General features: G+C 40.8%; 1 long non-coding RNA gene across 3 annotated transcripts in view; it reads left to right on the top strand.

Moving 5' to 3' along the window:
• Positions 1 to 938: 938 nt before the first annotated feature.
• Positions 939 to 9,666, top strand: part of LOC123849646 (uncharacterized) — a 318,720-nt gene continuing 309,992 nt past the window's right edge. For all 3 annotated transcript variants that reach the window (XR_010407785.1, XR_010407784.1, XR_010407786.1), the window contains exons 1-2: positions 939 to 1,327; positions 2,950 to 3,002. This is a non-coding gene — a long non-coding RNA (uncharacterized LOC123849646). The remainder of the gene's footprint in view (positions 1,328 to 2,949; positions 3,003 to 9,666) is intronic.

The raw sequence follows: 9,666 nt of genomic DNA, 5'->3' as shown, positions 1-9,666 counted from the left end.
TTACAAATCCTTCCCTCCCCTTCTTTGCTGCCCCTCACACCCCTACAAAGTTCTTGTCTGATTCAAAAGCCCTGACATGCAACGTAAGTGATAAATATTGAGAGTAATGAGAAAACAATCTGCCTAAATTCCTATCAAATGAGACACAAAAATTTAGGCAGCTCCAGGATTTCAGAAATAAAACGAAACCAAACAATCAAGGGCATAAGAACACGACAATATATATGCAGATTTTGTTCCAGGGGAGTCTAAATCATTATTCCCTTGATCTATACCTTTTGAAGACTGTGTTGCCTCTAAGAGTGTAAGGGTATTAGTAATTTTAGGGGATTACACCTCCCTGAAATTTTGTCAAAAGGTCTTTTTCCTTTTTAAGTCGGCCCTGCAAATCTCCTCTTTCTCTTCCTCTTACTTCCTCCCAAATCCTCAGTGACTCTGACAGCTGCAGTCCCTTCCTCCCACTCCCCCCTTGAATGTGGAACTCTGTTGCCATTGGAGATCTCCCCAGCTCCCAGGAGCTAGCTCTGTCCAAGAACTTTGGTGGTGGACCTAAAGTAGCAGAAAGTAGTCAATAATTAGAAAAGCAGATTTTTAGCCAAACTGAGTAACTGGAGCTGGGAATTTCATATCTGAGATATTGGTTTCACTAATTAATTAGCACAAAAATAATGGTCTGTGGGGGAACGTAGCTTTATAACCTTTTGGCTGGGACTGTTACAAATGAACAATATGCACAGGAAAATGTTAATAGTTGAGGAGGAGAAAGGCATTTTAACAAAGTTTTATAGTATGTGGTTTAGGGTCCTCAGGGCAAACATATGCATTACACATCTAACCCCATACTGAGAAAATAATCCCTAATGTTGGTTTCTCTGCTAGTCCTATTAAAAATTCCCCGAAATGTAAAGGCTGCCAATTTTAGACTAAGAATAAATGGCTCGTGGTTCCTTCTGAAAAGGCATCCAAGATTCATGCTCTCAGTGCTGCACACGAATTCCTGGGGGAGGAATGTCTCTGGTTTCTGGGGTGCCAGGAAAGGCCAGTGTGTTGATCCAGTCCCATTTATTTCAGGCAGGGCACCCAAAGGCCACTTGCTGTCAGAGCTGGTTGGAGTGGGGATTTCACATTAAAGGAGGTCAGCGCTGTGTTTGCTTTTTGTATAATGGAGTCAGAGGGTGGGGCTTGGCGCTGGTGATGGCAGAAATGTAGAGGTCCCCTCGCCTGGAGTTTCACACCCACACAGAGAGAGGGGAGGTCTCAGCCAGTCCACAGGGCTGGCCGTTTCTGCAGACGATTCTAATGCAGTGTTAGTGCTTCTGGGATTCAGGTGAGTGGATGGCTTCCTCCAGCCTTAAATGTTGAGATCATTAACTAGTTATGTGAAGCATCGTGAGAACGGATGTGGGGTGGAGAGGTGAGTGAGAAAAGGCATGGACAAATTCAGAACTGTTTCAAATCAAAATTGTCCTTATGGATTGGAAAAGAAACATTTTGATGGTGAGATCAGAAAACTAAAGTGGGACCCTCCACTGTCAGCTGGGTGATCTTGGATAACTCCTTTAGCTTTCCTGGGTCTCAACTTGCCCACTGATAAAATGGAACCAACAACCTGTGCCCAGACTGCATGGGAATGAGGATCAAGTGGGACACTATTATAAAATGCTATGCAAATATAAGCCATTATTTATTTGGGGGTATATGCAGATGCTTAATAGTGGTTGGACCCAATCTGCCCTTCTTGAGGTTCTCAGGGACAGCTCTCGCTCAAATTCCCACGTGACTTCTGGTTCTCGGCCGCTGGGAATTCAGCACAGTGGGAATTCACACCTGTCCTATGCTGAACTAGGTTTTAACAGTTACACACGCCCAAACTAGGTTTTGGTAATTATGCATGTACCGGAGATGGGGAAACCACAAGAACAAGCCGGGTCTGGTGTTCACTTCCTGATAATTCTTCTTCCCTTTACTCACACTTGTGGCCTGAAGGTTGACTCATCTCTTAGCACTCTGATGTCTTCCAGAATAATTCATCCTTCGTTCATGGGGACCTTGATCTTTAAGGCACTTACAGGCAAGCGTCTGTTATTCCTCTAGGCTCCTAGAGGGTTTCTGTATGTGATCTCCAGGCAATATGTCCGTGTCCTCCTATGCCCTCTGTTGTCAGGGGAAGAACATTTTGACATGTTCCTGAAGGTTCTTAGCTTTGGAATTGGACCTACAAAGAGAACTGTGTGTTTTGTTTTTGGCTACCCCCAAGCCTGCGTGTTACTATGCACGGTGATATGTGAGTATGTTTAGAGGATTGGCCTGCATTTCTGAGAATAAACAATTATGCACCCATATAGACAATTTCTTTAGGCAATTTTTTTAGAATGCTTTTTGAGAGGCCATGGTACAAATACCACCTGGTCTTTTGGCTGACTCTAAATTAGTCATTGAAAGTGTGATTTCATGATGACCCCATTCTAATTCAAACTCCCTGCAATGTGACAGTGTCCCTTTTTATTTCTAAGCCCAGCCTATTTTCTACCTTTGCCCCCTTTCATGTGTGGCAGAGAAAAGCGTAATTCTGTTGTGTATCATGAGATGACAACTTTGACTCCACATCCTTGGGATTTTGCCTGGTGAGGGGCTGACATGAGGTCACATGTCCACTGGACTCAGCAAAGAGAAGAAAGGCAGGCGAGATCTGTTCCATAAAAGCACTCCTTTTTTTCCAGCAAATTCCCCAGTCGAGTACTGTTCTAAGTAACTAAGGATCTGATTCTCAACAATTAAATCTGCTGTCACATTTTATTTATAATGGCAGTTCAAGATTAGGCTAGTAACTGCAAGGTCTTAATTTCCTTTGGCAGCGGCAGGCCTGAGGGGAATGGAAGGGGTGTTCTGCAGTTGTGTTAGTACTGGTCTCCTTCAACAAATACGAATTGGGGGTGTGTTTTGTTTCAGGGCTGTGACTCCAAGCAACTGTGATATGGTTCAAGGAGGCGGGGACATTCTCGGTGAGTGTAACGCAGCAACTCTGTAAAAACAGCTGGGGGGCTTTGTGTGTGAGGTGAGGGTATATAACAAGCAGAAAATGGGGGTACTTGAGGAAAAATTGTCTGTTACGTTGGACCTCCTTATACTGATCTACCCCACATATTATTCTGAATGTTTTCTTGAAAGATACAGCTCAAGGAGTAGGACACTAATACCATTTACTCTTGCAACATGTGGTGAGACAAGGAGATGTGATAGCAAGGCAAGATGGCAGAGGCGAGAAAGCCACTGTGCTGGTGTATGGAATACATATGATATTCTCCACTTGTGCTGGGAGGACCCTTATGGAAAAAAATGGAAAATAGTGACATCAGATGAGGCTCTACAATGAAATGTAGTTTCGTTGTAGAAAACGAAATGTGGTCGTGGTAGATCAAGACCTTTATTCTTGGCCGGTGACAAACACAATATAAGGCAAAGGAGACTGGTGCAGTTTCATGGGTACATCCAGTAACAAAATGATGCAACGGACTTTTGACATAGCTGCAATCTTTCCCTTCTGTTCCAAATTGCAAATGAGCCAGTCTTGAGGGAGTATTATTATGAGAAACAGATAAAAAGGTTTAGTCACCATCACCTGAGGAGGGTTAAGGGCACAAAAATATAAACATGTAATAGTTTCCCAACTTGGTCTTGCAGTCATCTGGGAAACTTCTTTAAAAAATTTAGACAAATACGTATATAATTTCTTGGTCTCACACTAAGGGATTCCTGATTTGATGGATCTGATACGGGGCCTATGATTTCATTAAGCTGTTCAGCTGACTGTAATAATAAATAATCTTTGAGAACCAATTTTCTAATTAAGGTGAAGTCTCTTAAACTGGGACTCAGGACACCTGGAGTCTACTGCCAGATTTGCCCAATTAGAATCAATTCAGCTTTCCACGGTAATAACAAAATGGGTTCTTTTCCTCACAGGGCATTTTGTAAAGGTTGTTCTATATAAATGTAGATATAAAATATTGGTCATGTGAAAATGTAACTTCTTAACTCCTCTTGTACTTATAGAATTAAGAGATTATTTCACAATTTTAAAGATATTTCTAACTGCTCCTTCTCTTAAAAATCTCCTACCACAACAAAAAAATGAGGGAAAGAAACACATAGTCTATTTTAGACAAAACTAGATAGACAATGTCTGCAATCTGGAACAGGGTGTTTTAAAAGCTCTTGGGAATTAAAATAGTATGTTAACTATATTGGAATTAAAATAAAATAAACATATAATAGCTTCAATTTAAAAAACCCACTACAATATTTGTATGATGCTATCCAGAAAATAAAACAAAACAAATAGATGGGCAACAAGAAAAAAGAGTAATGAAGTTATAGAATAATAGAAAACATGAAAAAGAAAAGAGAGCAAAAAAATATGAAAGAGGAAAATGATCAAGGAAGGAAAACCAAACCAAAGGGCAAATATCTTCGGATTGCAAGGGCCCATGGAGTACCCATGTCAATACGCTTTCGAAACAAAAACCACCTAAAAATTTCCAAATAGAAAATAAAAATAGATTCAAACATAAAATGGATCAGATATCAGGATACCACAATGCTGGTAGACTTCCCAACAGCTCTTTTGGGAGATAGAGGAAAATGGTGCCTTCAAAATTTTAAAGTAAATGATCTACAGTCTATAATTTTCTGTCCATAAAAACTCCAAATCAAAGGTAATGGAAGATTAGTAGTGTTTTCAGACAGGCAAAGCGTCAAACATTTTCACTCTGATACACTCTTTCTCAGTTGGTTATTAGAGGGTGTTTTCCACTAAAAGAAGAGTACAATGAATCCTGGAACACTACATCAAACACTAATGATGTAATGTATGGTGATTAACATAACATAATAAAAAAAAAAGAAGAGTAAATAAAGAAAGAAAAAGGTACCAAAACTAGGATGCAGTACAGATTAGAAGGAAAGGAAATTGGCAAAGGAAAGTTCCAAAATAATAGAAGTCAAAGCCTAGAGACATTGGAGGAGATAGATGGAGAATCCAAGTAGGATTTTCTACATTAAAAAAAAGTATGGTAAAAATGATAAATTATTTACTGGACTTGATCATGTGCAAAATTAAGGGACATATTCTAAAGATTGTGGTGGGTAAGGGGAGACTTAATGGGGGATAAATAGAATTTTTTAAAAATGAGGTACTTGTTAACCCCAGGAAAAACAAACAGCTTGTACAAGAAAAAAATGTGTAATCATAGTCTACTACTTGATTGAGCACTGAACAATAATCACAATATCTAATAATGAAAAGACTGTGCTTAGCTATGTGGGGGAGGGGAAGGGGAGAGTATAAGAAAGCTAAAATTCTCATTTATTAAAATGCAAGTAATAAAGTCTAAATGTGATGAAGCAAGATATGTGAGTAAATGCATGTGGTTCTAGGAAAATTGAGATAATTTTTAAAGAAATAATTTTTAAGAGTTTAAAATGGTTACCTCTGAGGAGTAGGAAATGGAAGAAAGGAAGTAGAGGGGATTTTTTTTTTTTATTAGCATCATTTGACTTTTTAGATTGTATGTATTCTTTTTTTTAAAAAAAAAAATCACAATTTAAAAACCAAATATCAATTAGGGTTGAAAAAGATTTAAAAAGAGGTCAAGGCAATTCACTGATTTCCAACCTACTGATCAGTTTGGCACAGGTTAGATGTTGCTGTAGAAGTTTCTCTTCTCTCCTCTACCCTTCTGGAAGACCCACCCAAGGTGTGGAGGCCCCAGGCTTACTCCAGGCTCCCGTTGCCCAAAGGAAATGCGTTTGTTCAGCTGATTTGCAACATAGCAGAGGTCACGGACTTTAGATAGTTTGGAATTGCCATATTCTTTAAATACAGACCTCCAGCAGATTCAATTCAGAGATTCCAATTCAAAAAAGGTCTGGGATGTGCTGATGAATTGATTTTAACAAGTATGTGACATGAACTTGATATAGGTAATCAAGAGACTCACTTAATGAAAACTTGCATAAAGGTATTGGAATTAAAAATGTTAATACCTCAAGAAACACATTCATTCATTCATTCATCTAATAGTTATTTGAGCTCATTTTAGTTCCAGACAATAAACTAGATGTTGATGAGATGATGCATACTCTCAAACTCATAATTTAGTCATTTGTCATAGAAATACAGGGCAAAGCCTATATCCTATGACTGGGTCGCAGAGGTCACTTTGGAAGAAATACAGGAACATATAGAGCCATTCACTTAATAAACTGCCTCAGCTTAAAGTCAGCTTTGAAATTAGTCACAGCATTTTTCATCATGAGACACTGACTTGGGAATCAGACAGACCTGGTTTGAACCTCAATCTTTCCCATCCTAGCATACTACAAAACCTTATGGGCATCTGCCACTTGGATACAGTAACAGCTCATCCTGCAAGCTTAAATTATTTGAAGCATATAAAATGTTGGATAGAGTGCCAGGTGCAGAGTAGGTACTCAACAATGTCAACTCCCTTGTAATTTTCCACTCTACTTTCCACTTGGAGCAAGTAATTCTCTTTGTAGCCTGACTGGTAGTATACTGAGGTGGTCAAAAACACCCACTATCGGGGTGCTGGGGTGGCTCAGTGGGTTGAGTGCCCGGCTCATGATTTCGCCTCTGGTTATGATCTTGGGGGGGTGGGATCGAGCCCCATGTAGGGCTCCATGCTCAGCGGGGCGTCTGCTTGGGATTCTCTCTCTCCCTCTTTCATTCCCCACCACTCGTGCCCTCCTTCCCTCTCTCTCTCTAGAATAAGTGGATAAATCTTTAAAAAAAAAGTCAGGACTCATTATTACATGTATTCTTTGACTCAGGGAGAGAAATTAGGGTGTGTGTTTGTGTGTTTGTGTGTGTGTGTGTGTGTGTGTGTAAAAGCACAAACTCACAAAGACAATTGATACTTCAGTACATCTCTGAAACTCGGAGTCCTGCAGAGCGAGACCTGGGGCATGGTGAAAAGCAGAACTCAGTCTTTAGGATCCAAGTTCAAGATACAGCATTAAAGGGTCATTCTTCACTTTGCAATGAGTGGCCTCTCCCTTTTGCCTTCATAGAGGCAGTCATTCATTTTGGAGATCCAGAGCTAGACTGATGATTTCATCTTTGTTATTAGGCTAAATGCTGCTAAGAATGTAACTGAAAGACAGAATTTCGGGCCAAAGAAGGTTACGGCCCAATCCTTTCATATTTAAGTGGGAAGTTTGAACAAGGATAGCATTTTCTGACTGCATTCCAGGGTTGGATAAAAGCTGTTGAAATAGGAAATGACGTGGAAATTTGTAGTGAGCAGCCAGAAAAGGAAAACCAGACTGTATTACTGTACCTGGGAGGGAACGTGTGTGGGGTGGGTTGGCTTCACATCACTTTCCTGGGCCCTGGCCTCCTCCAGGAGGGAGCTGGTAGCCACAGGTATATTCTGTGAAGATGGAAGGCAGGATGCACAGCCCGTGCTCTGTACATGGTCCTGAACTCAAGGCTTGAGAGGATGTGGGACCAAACCCTGTACCTGGGGCAGAAGGATTGCTCCCCCTTGTCATACACCTAGACACGTGCTCCTAACACAGACTCAGGTTTTGGCGGAGGCCGCCTGCTGCTTGGGAGGTGTTTGGCTCTGGAACCAGGGGGCCAGGGTGGGCCTCAGATGAGAGAAGCAGGGATGTGGGTTGCTTCGGGCTGGCTCCAGCCTCAACACGGAGGCCAGCTGAAGAAACTTTCCAGTTTCCATCCAGGTCAGTTGAGTCCAGTATGAGACATACTAGATCACAGGATCAGTCTTACCAAGGGAGGGAAGGAGACAGAAATTCCAAGCCATATTCAGGAGAAAAGACTAGTTACATACAGATTGTGTAAAGAAGATACATGCTCTCTCCTAGTGGAAAGAGTCTGGAATTTCCAGTCAGGTAAGGACTCCTGTCCTGCAAATTACTGTGGCCTGGGGTGAGCCACCTACCTTACCTGGGCTTCATAGAGTTTCCTCCTCTGAAAAGTGGTGCCTCCTGATTCCTCCCTTACAAGTTCCCCTGGATGCAATAGTCAGTGCAAATTCAGCATGAAGGAGCCTGGCATGTGAATGAGTGTGTGCTTGGAGGACACGTCTCATTAAAGTGGATAGTATAATAGTACTTGGGTCCTTTTTTCTATTCTGTTTTTCCCACATCGCTAACAACATTAAGTTATGGGAATGAAGTGAACATCAGAAGGGGGTTCGAGAAGGTGGGCGGCTGGAAGGTCTAAGTAGCGAGCAAGAGGAACGAAGCAAATGTTTTTAAACTTGCGACTTCTTACAGCTTCACCACTTGGAGCCAGAGTTGTGTTTTGCTCATGTTTGTCTCTTGTGTAGTTGGCACAGAGCTGCCCACACTTAGTAGAGAGTGGGTAGATGCTAACCGAGTTACAGAACCAACGAACAAGTGAGTCTTCCTGAATATGTCCTTCTGGTTACTAATACTTGGGCTCCGTCGCATTTCATGTCATGTGAACAGAAGTGAAATGAATCATCGTTCAGTGCTGGCAGATGTGAAAGATGAAGACTTGATTTATCTTTCTTCTGTCTTGTTGTTGGTGTATAGGAATGCCACTGACTTCTGTGCACTGATTTTATATCCTGCCACTTTGCTGAATTCCTGTATGAGTTCTAGCAGTTTTGGGGTGGAGTCTTTGGGGTTTTCTACATGAAGTATCATATCATCTGCAAAGAGTGAGAGTTTGACTTCTTCTTTGCCAATTTGGATGCCTTTGATTTCTTTTTGTTGTCTGACTGCTGTGGCTAGGACTTCCAATACTATGTTGAATAGCAGTGGTGATAGTGGACATCCCTGCTGCATTCCTGACCTTAGGGGGAAAGCTCTCAGTTTTTCCCCATTGAGAATCATATTCGCTGTGGGTTTTTCATTGATGGCTTTTATGATATTGAGGTATGTACCCTCTATGCCTATACTCTGAAGAGTTTTGATCAAGAAAGGATGCTGTACTTTGTCAAATGCTTTTTCTGCATCTATTGAGAGGATCATATGATTCTTGTTTTTTCTTTTGTTAATGTATTGTATCATGTTGATTGATTTGCGGATGTTGAACCAACCTTGCAGCCCAGGGATAAATCCCTCTTGGTCGTGGTGAATAATCCTTTTAATGTACTGTTGGATCCTATTGGCTAGTATTTTGGTGAGAATTTTTGCATCCATGTTCATCAAGGATATTGGTCTGTAATTCTCCTTTTTCATGGGGTCTTTGTCTGGTTTTGGGATCAAGGTAATGCTGGCCTCATCAAACAAGACAGAAGAAAGAGAAATTAAGGAGTCAATCCCATTTACAATTGCACCCAAAACCATAAGATACCCAGGAATAAATCTAACCAAAGAGGCAAAGGATCTGTACTCAGAAAACTACAAAATACTCATGAAAGAAATTGAGGAAGACATGAAGAAATGGAAAAACGTTCCATGCTCATGGATTGGAAGAACAAATATTGTGAAGATGTCAATGCTACCTAGAGCAATCTACACATTCAATGCAATCCCTATCAAAATACCATCCACTTTTTTCAAAGAAATGGAACAAATAATCCTAAAATTTGTATGGAACCAGAAAAGACCCTGCATAGCCAGAGGAATGTTAAAAAAGAAAAGCAA

Source organism: Mirounga angustirostris, unplaced genomic scaffold (assembly GCF_029215605.1).
Source record: "Mirounga angustirostris isolate CCGP_5_RB_7025 unplaced genomic scaffold, mMirAng1.0.hap1 SCAF_15, whole genome shotgun sequence".
Classification (NCBI taxonomy): domain Eukaryota; kingdom Metazoa; phylum Chordata; class Mammalia; order Carnivora; family Phocidae; genus Mirounga; species Mirounga angustirostris.
The sequence above is the reverse complement of the archived record's forward strand: the minus strand, read 5'-3'. Positions and strand labels throughout refer to the sequence as shown.